The following is a 14,817-nucleotide window of genomic DNA, read 5'->3' as shown; positions in this document are numbered from 1 at the left end:
GGCTGTCCTGGAACTCACTTTGTAGACCAGGCTGGCCTCAAACTCAGAAATCCTCCTGCCTCTGCCTCCCAAGTGCTGGGATTAAAGGCATGTGCCACCTCGCCCAGCTTCCACAGCCAGCTTCTTGTTCTTTGTGTCACTCACCCTCCTAGCTCCCGTCTATTATCAACATGACCTGCCTATAACTCTGAGCTTACCAGAGCATGCCTCTCTTCCTTGCCCTTTGCAGGTAGGTCCAAGTTGCTTGGCAGAACAGACATTCAATTCTTGGTTGAGGGGTGAGAGATATTCTATTCTAAAAGACATGCTCCATACTGACAATGCCAGAGCAAAGCAGAGCAAAAACAAAACAAAGAAAACAGAAAACAAAACATAACCAAAAAAAAAAAATCCTCAAACCAAACCAAACCAAGCCAAAACCAAAAGAAACAAACAAACAAAAAAACAAAACAAAAAACTAACAAAAAAACATCGAAAATGTAAAAACTGTAATAACCAGTGTGAACATAAGGAGGCATGATAATGAAATGCGATGGGGCATTTTAGATAAGATCCTGAGGCAGGAAAAAAAAGAATGAGTTGGATAAAAGCCAAAGAAAGCCAAGTTAAGCATGGGGATTGATTACTAATAACATATCAGTTTGGCTTCATTGTGATGCATAGCACACGAATAAAAAACATTATTGTGGGAGAAAACTGGGCTTGGGTTATATGGGAATTCTATAACCTTTGCTGTTTTTAGTAAATATGAAACTGCTATAAAGTGGAAAACTTATTTGAAAACAAGTATCCATTGCATACTAGGCACCCTATGGAGTACTCTTCACTCATTAACTAATATAATTCTCAGGACGGCAGATGAGGCTGTTAAATCTCAGGGAAATGAAGAGATTTGCCTAAGGCCACACAGTTACTCTATCTCAGAAGTAAGATTCAAGCCTTCACTTTCAGTGAAGTCTGAGGTCACATGATGACACCAGGCTAGAGATCCAGAATGAGTAGGATTATCCCAGAGAGGTGTGTGTGTGTGTGTGTGTGTGTGAGAGAGAGAGAGAGAGAGAGAGAGAGAGAGAGAGAGGTGTGTGCCAGGGGTCTTATAGGAAGAAGCTGGTGGAGGATGGAAGTGTTTGTCACAGATGCTCATGCGCTTAGCTTTCTTCTATAATTATCTAGGTTTCATGACTAACACAAGTCCTGATTTCAATGCTTTTAGCTTTGAAATGACCAAATTTCCCAAGCAGCTCCTCTCACACTGAGAAATAAGGTATAGAATAATATTTTGGTTTCCATTCTGCTTTTACTAGAGAGGGCTTTTCAGTGTGCTTCTGACCTGGTAACTTTAGCTTCTGGGAAATCCTTCTTGATGTACCAAAGTCCTTTGGAGCCCAGCATAGTTTCTGAGGTCATTTACTTTTGCACTGCACTGTTGAGAAATAAAAGAAGGATGGAGAGCGAGGAGTGAGAGAGCCCAGCATACTCACCTTCACTGTGATTCTCCTCTGAAGTACTGGTGGGTGTTCCTAAAAATATTTAGAAGTGGAGCTTTGGAATGAGAACAAATTGGTCCCAATCAGTTCTGTTCATTCTTCAGTAATATTTTGTCAGTTGATGTTGATACCCCTACCCCATCTTCTGGATATTTGATAATAGACTTTTCTACATGTAGTGAAGAAACCCAATCTCCACACACACATATAACTTGAGATTTTGTTCCCAGTATACATACACTGAGAAGGAGTCTGATGCATGAGTTTGCCTCTGTATGTGCTCAAGCACGTGTGTGTATGTGTGTGTGTGTGTGTGTGTGTATGTGTGCATGTGTGTGTATGCATGTGTAAAATAGAATGATCTGAATTACTACATTAGGAGCAATCAGTGGTCATGTTGTCTTGCCATTGGCCTACTGAACTTCACCTGTCAACTTGAAACAGTCTAGAGTTTTCTGAGAACGATGTCTCAGTTGAGAGACTTCTCAGATGATCTCTGATTGTGCCTGTGCTGCTGGATTGTCTTGGTTGTTAGCTGATGGAGTAGGGTCCTGTCTGTTAGCTGATGGAGTAGGGTCCTGTCTATTTTACGTGATGCCTTTCTCTGCGTAGGTGGCTCCATACTATATAAGAAAACACCCACCTGGGAACGAGGCACCAACAATGTCCTTGGTTCCTGCAAGTCCCTGCTCAAATTCTCTCAGTGATAAACATCATGGCTTTTAAATCACATCAACAAAAGGAATCTAGAAGAAAGGGCAAGTTCTGGAATTCCACTTTGCCATCACCAATCTTTCCACAGGTCTTCCATTGTAACCACCTGCTTAGCTAGCCCTTCCCAGACTCCACAGCACTTCCCAGGTATCCATCCTCATTTTCCCAGTTTTCACACCCCTGGATGCTGTTAGGATAGCCTCATGTCCTCTTGGGGTCATCCCTGTGAGATACCCCATTTCTCAGTTCAGTTGACAGTCTCTGCAGTTTTCCTGTCTTCTCAAACTCCTCTCTCTCCTAGTCCATTGCTTTTGCCATAACCAAGCCCTCAATATTTCTCCTGATCTCTTCCATGTTCTCCTAATGACTCTCCTTACATCCAGTCTCCCTCCTCTGTTATCCATCTTCCATTCTTCCATCGGTTTAATTTCCCTAAAGCAAAGCTTTACTCATATAATCCCACTGATAAAAAAAAAAATCTTAAATGGCTCCCTACTGCCTCCAGGATAAATGCCAAACTCCTTAGCCTGGCATTCAAGCCCCTTCACCATCTGGCTCTAAACAACCTTCCCAGTATTACTACCTATTACCACACACCATGAACTTGCTATACTAGCCAAATCAGTTAACCCATTACTGCAGGGATGGATGTACCATCTCTGCCTCTGTCAAAGAGTTTCTCCTGCTCTCATAGACATAGTCATCCTTCTTCTGACATTGAAGGCAATGCCTTGTCTCCCATAAGCTATTTCTGGTCACTTAACCGCACCCAGTTATTCACTTTATTAATTTTGTCATTACTTCACAACACATTCTGTTTCTACCCCAAATGCCATAAATAGAGACCACATAATCGCAAACAGGTGGATATACTCAACAGTCTTTATTAAGGAGTCTTTATTAGGCTCCAATAGTCTTCACTAGGAAGTGAGGGTATGGGGGCTGGGCTATGTATAGAGTCTGACTGTCCTACGAACCACACATTTAGCACTGTCCTGCTTTGTAGATAGATGCATGGGGATTTTCTCTGAGTTTAGGCTTGTTGTGTAGATAGATGGGCCATCACACTTACCAGACACACTGTCACAGGTTTCCCAGCTTTGTCCAGATAAATTTTTGTTGGGGTGCAAGCTAAGTTGTCCTGAACATTGAGTGTGAGGCACCTTTGCACTTCCTCTCCTGTCTCGCTATCCTCTGAGGAGGCCTCATCCGCTTCCATGTACCACTGTACTCCTCCATCTGTTAGACACCAATGGGCTTCTACCAAACTAAATCAAAAATCTGATACATTTAAGAAGCATCTGAGGAAGTGGTTGGTGTATGGGTCCAGTGTCCTAGCCTTGTGAATTTGGAATAGCAGGAGCCGACTCTGACCCGTGAATATGTGTGTTTTTTTTTTTAAATTTCAAATGTTTTCCTTTTTATTGAAAATAATTTTTTCTCATATAATACATTTTGTGTGCTATGATAATGATGGTAATTTCCCCTTCATTCACTCCTCCCAGTTATGCTCCTCCAGATCCACGCCCTCTCTAGTTCTCATTAGAAGAGGAACGGCTTCCAAGAGACAACAACCAAACCTGACAAAATGAAATGTAGTAAAATGAAGCAAAGGCGATCAGATCAAAGTGGGTCATGCATGGCAACCCAACGGGAGGAAAAGGGACCCAAGAATATGCTACGGCGGTGGTGGCACAGAACTTGTGGGAATAGCCAACCGATGTCTTGATTTGACTTCAGGCCTGCTCCACAGAAAGGAACGCATCCCCTGACACAATTTGGGTAACTAAGGACCAGATACTGGATAGCTCAGAGACCTAGGGCAAAAAGCAAACACTACTATCTTTATTGTTTGTTTTTTGTTTTTTTTTTTTTAAAAAGATTTATTTGTTTATTTTATGTATTTGAGTACACTGTTGCTGTCTCAGACACACCAGGAGAGGGCATTGGATCCTATTATGGTTGTGAGTCACCATGTGGTTTCCCCGGGATTGAACTCAGAACCTCTGGAAGAGCAGTCAGCGCTCTTATCCTCTGAGTCATCTCTCTAGCCCCAAAGAGAAACACTACTATCTTAAAAAAAAAAAAAAAAAAAAAAAAAAAAAAAAAAGCTGTTAATAAAATTACTCCTAAGATTACGTATTTCTACTAGGTTCTTGGGAGACGCTGTGAGGAGAGTCAGTTGATATTTATAGTCAGGTCCTCCGGCTCGCCCTCCTTGCAGTCTGCTGGCCTCTGCCTGCTTCTTGTTTCTGAAACTTACCCTGAACCTTCCCACTACTGCTTCAGTACACTGATTTTTCTTCTGTCTTCGTATTTTAATCCTACCTCTGCTGATTTCTGTCCTACAAGAGCAGAATAACTCTTAAATGAACCTTATCTGTTCCTGGGTACCCGTCTTTTCCTCCCCTTCCATGTGTAAGGGTTTCCTATGCCCCTCAAAGGCAAACCCCACATCTTTTGGGTACCTCCTTTCTTACTTGCCACAGATGTTAGTTCTTCACACATACCCTTTTCTTTTGAGATACTCAGTCATCCGCTACATACATTCTCATAGCTCCCATTAAAAAGGAACAGCAACCTCTCCTCCATCCACCGAGTCACTGCCCAGCATCACTGCGAGTCTTTCAGCTAAATGTCTCTTGTTGTCTCTGCACTCTCACTCCCTTATTTGTTTTTTATCAGACAGCAGAAGTCAAACACGAACACAAGTACAAAGAAGCAGACACTCCTGTGATTCACCCTGATAGTAATCTGTGTTTAGCTTCAAGACTTTAAACACAAAGCCTGTTAGACACACTGCAGTTCCCAGTCACAGTTTGAACCCATCCCCAAGCTGCTTCTGTCCACATAACTCTGCCTTCCATCATGCCAAATCCACGGAACGCCTCTCCTGTCCCTTTCAATCTCCCAGCAGAATTCCAAAGCTAGCCGTGGCCTCCTACCTCAGCAGTTGTCTTCTGCCTCACCCTGTTCTTTGGAGCTCAGCTCAATCACATCTCCTTCAAAGAGGCCACTCATGACCACTTTACATAAAATAATGCCACCAGCAGAAGTGCTTAATTGCTCTATTTGAAATCACTCCACTTCTATCACAGACACAATTTCAAAACATTTTTCTTGCTTATTAATTTTCTTGCTTAGTTTTTGAGTTTATGGTGGGTGACCTTGTCTTATTCACTCTCTTCTCAAAAACTTGGTATAATGCCTCATGAGCTACAGAAATTCAATGTCATTTGTTGAATGAACTCACAGCCCTGTCTCCATCCTCTGCTCTCTTTTCCCTTGTGTTTGGAGTGTCTCCCCTCTCTTTGACCATGTTGCAAAACTCGTGTGTCCATGGATCCAGCCACTATAGGAACTTCACGTCGCTCTATCCCAGAAATTGGTCATTTACCTGTATCATAATACTACTAATTAATGGCAGTTGATTTTCTAAAATGATTTTTAAAACTTTGATGTGCATGGGTGTTTGGCTGCATATATGTTTGCATACATGGGGTGCCATGGAGTTAAGAGCTCCACTGGCACTGCAGTTAGGGGTGTCTGTGAGCTCTTATATGGGTGCTAGAAACCAAACCAAGATCCCTTGCAAGAGTAACAAATGCTCAAAACTACTGAGCTATCTCTCCAGCCTCATTTGATGATATTTTAATGTGTGTTTTATGCTATGGACAGTTGACAAGTATTTTTAAAATATTGGTTAACTCAACTTGCATAACCACACAGGAGTTAGAGATTATGTCCTTTGTTTCACACACAGCTTTTGGAAATTTTAAAAAACTTGCCTAGTTTCACAAAGTCAGGTGGAAGTTAGGATGGAAATCCAAGTGCATCGAATGGTAAGAAGCATGAATATTATCTGATGCATCTGCCTCTTCCAACTTTCTGGAAGGCAGGGGATATTTATATAGCTCTTCTACCCACTCCAGGGTGGAGTGCCCTTCTAAACTTAAAACTGATGATTAAGAAATATCTATGAAACAAGTAAATCTGTCACTTACAAGTTTACCTGACCACTTTAACTATCAACTAGAAAATATTTTCAGAGAACCAGGAAAAGAACAATGGAAAGAAATTGGGCTGGATGGAACTAAGAAATAGGTCCACAAGATAGCTAACAAGGGTACGGTTGTAGAGTCTCAAACGTGATGTTTTTCACAGAAAGGACAATAATAAGGAGGTCATTGCCAAAGAAGACAGACATTATGTAATTAGGGACGGCAGTGCCAACGTTTCCTCCCAAAGCGGCTTCAAACTGAAACAAGCCGGTGTTTGTTCATGTCCCTGCTCACACAAACAAAAGGCCCACGTCTTGGAAACTGTTTCGCTTTGTTTGTTTGCTCAAGCTCAAGTTGTTCTCCATCCGGCAGCCTGTGGCACAGTCAGGCCTGAAGCATCTCCTGGACTCCAGCGTTCACTGCGGCCTGCTGAAAGCAAACGGGAAGGTAGCTGGGAAGCTTGCTGCGGGTCTGAGGGGCACACCATCACTAGGATAGGTATCAGGACGCAATGGGGTCTGCCAGCTTCTGCCTGGTGGTGTGTGGTCCATTTCCAGAGAAGGAGCAAACCGAGGCTCTCCAGGAGAACCCTCAGGGTAGATCTGCATGGCCAGCATTGGTCACGGCTCCATCTGCCATGTCCACGTTAGGCTTATTACTCTATAGTCTCCTGCGCTCCTGACAGGAAAGTTGGTGTTCCCATTTTATAGAGAAGGTTGAGGAGGCATGGCTGACATAATGATGTAACCAGGTTTAGTCGCTGAGCTCAGACGTCAGTGCTGGCTTATTGGTTATAATGTTATGCCTTTCTAGCTTGCATCCACATTATCCACGAAGGTCTTACACTTGCTACTTGAGTATTCCTCAGTGGTCAGGCAGCCTGTAGTTTAGAACCTTCCTATAGGCTGTTTCCTTTGCCTGACCATCTCGTTCCCTAAATTCTGTTTATCCCCATCATTCCCCTGTTTCACAGTCTTATACACTATCACCTTCTCACTGAGGCCCTCCCCCAAAGCCTCCAACCTCATCCCCCTCACCTACCTTCTCTCTTTGCTGTTTTCTCTCCATCAGACATGTTACTATCTAACCCACATGTAGATCTGCATTGCACATTAAGGGCAATATAGTTGAGTTTTCACTTGGCGAATGAATTCGTGCCTATCAGTAGTAAGTAACATATTTTGAAATGTGCATGTGCAATGGGTAAGTTGAGGTAATTAAAATATCCATTATCTTGTGTTTGATTTACAGTGAGAACAACTCCTTGGCATTGATTATAACAAGTGAGAGTTCTCCTGAAATGCCACGGGGAGGTAGGTAATGATACAGCGCAGGGTCACCATCATGGTCTTCATCACCTCCTTGGAACCAGCAGTGGTTAGTGATCGAACTCCAGAGAATTGTATAATATTTGAAGGAAGTTATTTGTACTAACAGACCTTGAAGGTAATCTCAGTGGGGTGTGTGTCTGTGTGTGTGTCTGTGTATCTCTGTGTGTGTCTGTGTGTCTGTGTGTATGTCTGTGTGTGCTTCCTAACACTAAGTGTGTGAATTATAAGGAATAGTTATCTTCTTCTAGAATTCCAAGAGAACAGGATACTCAGCTTGGGTGTTGGGAATTCTTGTCTGTGGGACACCATGCCAGACAGACATAGATAAGAGAATTTGGCCGCAAGCCCAAGACACAGAAGAGGACACGTCCTGCTCTTCGTGGTCTTTCTCATGGAGTTCAGTATCCCTTCATGGACACTAAAATGATGAATCTGCTTTCCTTGCAATAGATTAAACCAGAAATCTTTCTTTCCATCCATCCGTATCTTTTTTCCCCAATCAGCCGACCATCTATTAGGGTTTTGCTAAGCACACTATGCTATGTTCTGTGGCTAGGTCCTAGCGGTTAGAGCTGGGTGTATATAATATTTTACTCAGCTTAGCTGGTAAAGGTGCTTGCAGCCAAGCTTGATGATTTATGTTTGATCCCCAGGTTCCACATGGTTGAAGAGAGAGAGAACTTAATGCTGAAAGTCATTTTTGATGTTCACTGCATATACCCACAGAGAAACACGGACACACAGAGATACACACAGAGAGAGACAGCATCAGAAGCACAAACATACAGAGACATACATGCATAGATCCACACACAGAGACTAAATAGATAAATGTAGTACAAATACATCTCACTAATGTAGAGTCTGTAAACTCTACCAAGGATATAAGAGAAAAGACCCACACAATTAAACTGCAGTTTATTCTATGTGGGGCACAATGGGAAGAAGTAAAGGAGGCTTCAGGGGAACAGTTGAGGCCATGGGGACTCACAGGGAAGGCTATTCTTCAAACACCAAGGATGTTAGGCTGGAACCACAGGATAATTTTAAAACCTAAAGTTCTTAAAAGGGGGACAATAGGGCTTGTTACTCAGAAGGCTGGGGGGTATATAGAAGATACAACAAAGACATGAGGTGGGGCTGAGTCTCCCAGCTCACACGCGCACAGAAGTGCATATTCACACCCTACAAGTCAACTGTCATTCTAACTTCTCTAAAGTGGCTCTTTCACTCCATGGTCCTTTAATCACCAGTGACAGTCACAGCCTCCACTGTGACAAGGAGAGAACAATGAAGCCATATTACTCTGATCTTGTCATCTGAATGCTGGAAAACTTGTAAGGGCTGGCTGCCAACTTCCTAGGGAATGAGGTTCACAGCCCTTGCCAGAGTTCTCAGTGTTGCTCACAGAGCCTCCTTCTTGCTATCTACCCCCACTCCCCACCCCTCAGTCCCCCTCTGCTCCTTCCAGACAGCTCGCTTATCAAGTGCCACCCTGGACAGTTCACACTGCTGTGAAGGCCAACTGACTTCCACTTTCTTGCCTCCAGACTTGCTCGCTGAAGGCTTTTTAGCAGAACACAACCCATGCCACCTTGGGTATGCTAATGACAGGCTACCCCCCCCCCGCCTCAGCTCAAGCACAGTGCACATAATCATACATCTCCTCCAGTACGATGACAGCGATCCCTATCTAATGGCACATGCTGTGGCACTAACAAGGTGGATGAAAAGCAGTTTTTGGTCCAGTTCAGAGCCTGAGCCCAAGGCAGGGGAGATGGTGGCAGGAAGGAGACCAGTATAGTGAGTTACTTTTCTGGTTTCTCTTAGCCAGTCAAAATTCATCGTTGATTCCAAAGTCCCTCTATACATGGTCAGATGTAGGGTGACATTGACTTTTTGCTTGTTTGCTTTCTTCCTATTCCGTGTCTCAGTTATTGTACTTTGAACTTCTAATTCTTCATCCCCTTTGTTCTCTTGGCCTACTTCTGCATGGAACAAAAGGTGTTGGTTTTGCCAGGTCTGTTTACTGCTCTTCCTGTGACTCCAAGACAGCAGGAATCAGCAGTGTTTGCTGAGTTGCAGGGACTCACGATGGGGAAAGGGAAGGTGAAAGGTGGGAGGAGAGAAGAGCCACCAGGCCACCATGGCCTCATTAATTTTAGTTTGAGTGTTTTAGACCCTACTGTTTCCTCCAGGTTACTAAAGCAAATTTATCTGAGCAAATAAGCTTGCATATTTGCATTTCTTTGAACCCTAATTTGACATGCAAATAAGTCACTAACTAGACCAGGCTTCAAGCTTGCTGTTTAAACAGAAATCCCCACAGCTCTTGAGAGACATTGCACAGGGGGAAGCTAGTTCTAGCCAGTGTGGGAAAGGATGAGAACCAGGGCACCTAAGGAGACACATCGTGTCCTCTTCAGACATTCCCTGCCCCATTGTTTCAGAACATGTTTCCCCAAGCACCGATTCTGTGAGCTAGAGACAACTTACAAATGTTTCAGGTCCTTAGTCTTTAGGTCTTAGCCCCAGAGCGTGTCTCACGAGTGACATCTGGCTTTTGTTGTCACACCTTCAATGCCAAAGAGTTCAGTGCTTCCCAAGTGTGCTCCTGTAGAACAAGAGACAAATTCTACTCCTTGTAATTTGATTCCCAGTTTGAGCCAACCCAAACTCCATTGCCATCTTCCATGAAGCAACTCTTCAAACACTTTAATATGGTAAATGGTATCTTCCCATCTATCAAGATAATAGAATCCTCGCTGTGGTCATTTACCTGCTTCAGTCATTACCAATTCTGTACTGTCTAATACTATACTCTTACAACGTTGGTCAGTCAGCTTTTCACTTGAATCTCCAAGCAAATTTGATGTCATGACTTTTGTTTGCCACTCCTGGTTGCGTAGACATGGCTTCGTCTTCTCATTTTGGGCCCCACTCAAGTGCTATTTTTTCAGAGAAGCCTGGGTGACCATACAGAATGACACAGAACCCCTCCTTACCTCCGTCACACCATCCAAGGCTCCACACACGTGTTGCCCTATCACTCGGCATATTAAAAATAAGACTCACAACTCTTCCAAATTGTTCACTACAATAAAATACTTGATTTCATTTCTTCTGCTTGATATCTGACAGCATTTTACGTCTTGTGAATCCCCATCTGCCTCGCATTTGGAAAAGCTGATAAGGAAGCCACAGTTTGCCTTTCTTTGGTAGCTGGGAGAGGTGCTCACCTGGCAAGCCACCATCTGTATGAGGGAAATGTCGTCCCTTTATCTCTACCACATAACCAAATCAGCCTGTCTGCCTTCCAGAAATCTTTAGAATATAAGTGATCAACCATCTAATGTCTTAATGGGGGAGGGAGTGGCATCAGTTCAAAGCTCTGGCTCAGCTTTTGAGTAGAAGCCTATTCTTTCTGAAAGGCATCCCAAGAAACTGATGCTTGTATTTATTTGGTGGCTCTGTTCCATGGCATCTTTCTTGCTCAGTGAAATGCACATTCTGATTTCTTGTTACAATATCCACAGAAACAACTCCCAATACCACCTATTCTGGTCCCAGCAAACAAGAGACCACTGATCTGAGTGCTTCCTTATGTCAGTCAATTTATGACTCATACTGACTATACAGCCACATATCTCTAGTTTACAGAGACACGGGGAGGTGAAGAGTTTGTCTATAGCTTTGAGGCAAATAGGAGAATGGAGTTCAGCATGCAGGCAGTTGGTCCAGCTTATACTCCACAGCCGGCTGCTGCTCTGCCCTGGTTGTGGGGAGTCACTGCCATGAGGGGTACCTGCAAGCAACTCCTCTAGTTCTCTCAGTCTTCAAGTGAGGGCTTTGACCCCCCATTTGCAGATGAGGAAACTGTATCCTCACAGGGATGGAAGACTCCCTAAGTACAGCTAAGGCACCCCATACGGCACCCCATACGGGAGCTCCTGGAGGGCTTTGTAAGCCCGGAACTGGTAGCACAGGCAACTGTCACCTGTTCGAAGAAACAAGTTATGCGGGCAGCTAGTTTGATAACTAATAGTGAGAAGCCGGGGAAATTGCCTGAATCCTATCTCCGACTGCACATTAATAAGAAATAAGGATCCTTATAATTAACACTTAGCTGTTCAAAGAATAAAATCCCCCCGGCAATCCTATTGATGTAAGGGGATTGCTTTTTTCACACACACAGAAAAATAATGTAATTTTTTTTTAACTGTAAAAGTAATGTATGTTAACTGCAGGAAGCTGAGAAAACTAACAGTGCCACAAATAACTCATATTCTCAGCATCCAGTTAAAACTCCGGTAACAGACATTTTTACAAAATTTTACAAAAGTGGAATTGTGTGACAGAGCGCCACTCCTTGGCTTTAAGTTAACGTGATCCTACCTTGTGGGTGATGGTACCATGTCACTTGACCTCATGAAACCTTGTTTCCTTGAAGGTAGTTACTGCATGGACTGAATCACCTGCCCCGGTGACTCACAAGAGCCTTCAGGCAGGAGGCTCTTGCAGGAGCTCCCAGCCTGGAGCCCAGAGCATTAGCAGCTCTACTAAGTGCTCAACTCCACCCTATTTCCTTGCCCTTGACTCTGAGGACCACAGTCCCATCAGTGAGTGCAGACAGGGACCGCTTCCTCTCTCTTGTGAGCATGCTCACTGATGAACCTCAGATGCTTCTCGTACTGCTAAAGGAGGAATTAATTTGATACACAGCAAAGTGGAGATGTGTGCTCTTCACACTTATATCAGGACTTTAGTCTAGAAAAATTAAAGGGCTATCAGTCTTTTTCACATGTTTTTCTTGCTTTATTACAATATCAGAGAGAAAAGCATTATGCCAAAATACACATCTAGGGCTAATTATCATAAAGAAAAGAATAATAAGAATAGGTCTATTATTTGGGAAAATGTGTCATGGATTGCTATCAGTTGGAAGCAGACAGTATGTCCTCTTGATAAACTTAGTTATTTTTAATTTGAATATAGCAAGGACACAAAACCACAGTGACCACGTTGATCAAAATGAAAAGTTAAGAGAAGAGAAGGAAGAGCAATGTTGGCAAATCATGCTAAGCTAGAACTATGTTCAGCAAAGGATGCCCAAGTAGGTTGGAGAGAAAGGAAGGGCATCCTATGCGGGCTTTGGGGCTGAGATCGTTTTCCCATATGTTTATACTGCAGATGAGATTGATATTCACTGTTACTCTTGCTTTTCTCCCTTGTACTTGAGCTGAGTTCTGACTCATACAAGTGACCTAGCAGGAAGACGGGAGAGGAGGGAAGAACACACAGATAGAAGAGATGCTGGAAAAATATGTGCACTTGCCATAGGAAGCCATCCACGAGAAGCCACAAGTCACCACAGTCATTTAGTTGGCTTGAGTGAGACTCAAGAGCTAAGGACAGAAATAAGTCTCAGAAATGAAGAAGAATCAGGCAACCCAGAGGACCAAAGAGAATGTCTTTCTAGCTCGCCGTTTACAGAAAAGCGTGTGCTGCTTCTCAGCACCACATAATAGCATGTCTTCAGCATCTTCTTTGTGTGTAGGTGCCCAAATGAAGGGACTTTACTGGTTTGTTGTACTAGTTATCTTTTGTTGCTGGGATAAAGCACTATGACCTAAAGTAACTTAGAAAAGAGTTTTATTTTGGCTTACAATTCCAGAGAAAGATTCCATAATGTCAGGAAAGGCATGACAGTAAGCAGATATGGTGTCAGAAAGTTGAAATATCACATTCTTAGCTATTTGTAGGAAGCAGAGAGGTGGGGCTAGGGGGCGGACAGAAACTCTCAAAACCCAGCCTTCATGGAGTATTTCCTCCAGCAAGGCGCCACTTCCTAAAGGTTTCACAGCCTCCCCATTAGTACACATTAAATCACATTAGTACAACTTAGGCAAGTAAAAAGTAACCTGGAGAACAAAGACAATTTTGGGAAGAAGATCGATTTGCCCATGAACCTGCCCTTGGGATTATTGCAATCTTACAAAATGGAAACTACCCCTGGGAAAAGAGTGGTAGACAAGGAACTCTCTGGGTCTGGTCTGCGTGGGTAATTGGTGATGAATTTTTAGGAGATGGCAGTTGTGGTCAGGACATGTTTTATCCGGCAAGTTAAACCACTTTATAGTAATGAGCAGGCTTTGGAGTAGGGAACGACACTAAGGCCAATCTTTTTCGGGAAATCACTTCTGTAAAAGTTCTCAAGTAAACTAAATGTACCATACACATATGGGAGCATTTGTCTTCATTCTCTTTCCAAACACCAGCTCAAAGTGATAGCAGGAGTGTGTATAGGGAGAAGCACGTACAACAAGCGAGGAGGAAGAGGCTGGCAGGATAGGACCAAGATTTTAGAACATAGATTGGGAGTGGGCTAGCAGGAAGAAGCTGAACCATGATCACTTACCAAGAGGATAGCCAAATGAACAGATGGGATTTGAAGACACTAGACCCTAAGAAGGGCAAACATGAAGCGAATGATGATGATGATGGTGATGATGATGATGATGGTGATGATGATGTAGTAATGATGGTGATAAGGAGGTTTGTCTAATATTGCATATAGAATCCTTAGCCGGAGGCCCATCCTTCCTCGTGTAGGTCAGGTGGAAGCAGACACTTTTGTCCCTGACCAGGTGCCCATCTGCTCTTCTGTGTAGGGACAAAACACACAGTAAGAAACACAGTTAACAACACAGAATCAAGTGAAATTTGGATCTTAAAGTGTTAGACTTCATCTTTCACTCTTAGGCCCCATTTTACCAAAGCACTTCAAATTGGATAGCGGCCTTATCCTAAGCCACAGAGCAGTGGCTCTTTCATAGAGAAGGCGGCTGCACTAGTGGATGAAAAGAAGCCTGCTGCTACTCTCGGAGGAAGGTTGGCTTTCTAGTCTGCTTGCTCACAAGTCTCACATCAGCTTTTAATTGTTTCACGATTATATATTAAAAGGCAGCTGATGAATACTAGCTGTTAAAAAAACCCTCCAATAATTTAGTCTATGCTAAACAGAAAATATAATAAGAGAACAAGATAAAATTGTGGAGAACATGGATAATAAAAACTTTTAAAGAACTTGAAACACACACATTGATAACAAGATAGTATCTGAAAATTGAACATATATATATATATATATATATATATATATACATGTGATATATATACATGTGATATATATACATATATATGAATGAATGAAAGAGTTTGAACTTTAGGAAACATGGGAAAAGAAACCAAAAGGCCAAGGATTGGCAATGAAAGGCGAAGGGT

The 14,817-nt window shown here is 42.9% G+C and overlaps 1 protein-coding gene across 3 annotated transcripts in view; it reads right to left on the bottom strand.

Moving 5' to 3' along the window:
* Positions 1-14,817, bottom strand: part of Dab1 (DAB adaptor protein 1) — a 1,123,238-nt gene that overhangs the window by 458,289 nt on the left and 650,132 nt on the right. For 2 of the 3 annotated variants that reach the window (XM_029539573.1, XM_029539575.1), the window contains exon 4: positions 10,030-10,147. The exons of the other annotated variant lie outside the window; for it this stretch is intronic. The gene's annotated coding sequence lies outside the window, so the exon portion shown is untranslated. The remainder of the gene's footprint in view (positions 1-10,029; positions 10,148-14,817) is intronic. 3 annotated transcript variants of the gene reach the window in all.

This window comes from Mus pahari, chromosome 6 (genome assembly GCF_900095145.1).
Source record: "Mus pahari chromosome 6, PAHARI_EIJ_v1.1, whole genome shotgun sequence".
Lineage (NCBI taxonomy): Eukaryota > Metazoa > Chordata > Mammalia > Rodentia > Muridae > Mus > Mus pahari.
Note: the sequence above shows the minus strand (reverse complement) of the source record. Positions and strands in the feature narration are given on the sequence as shown.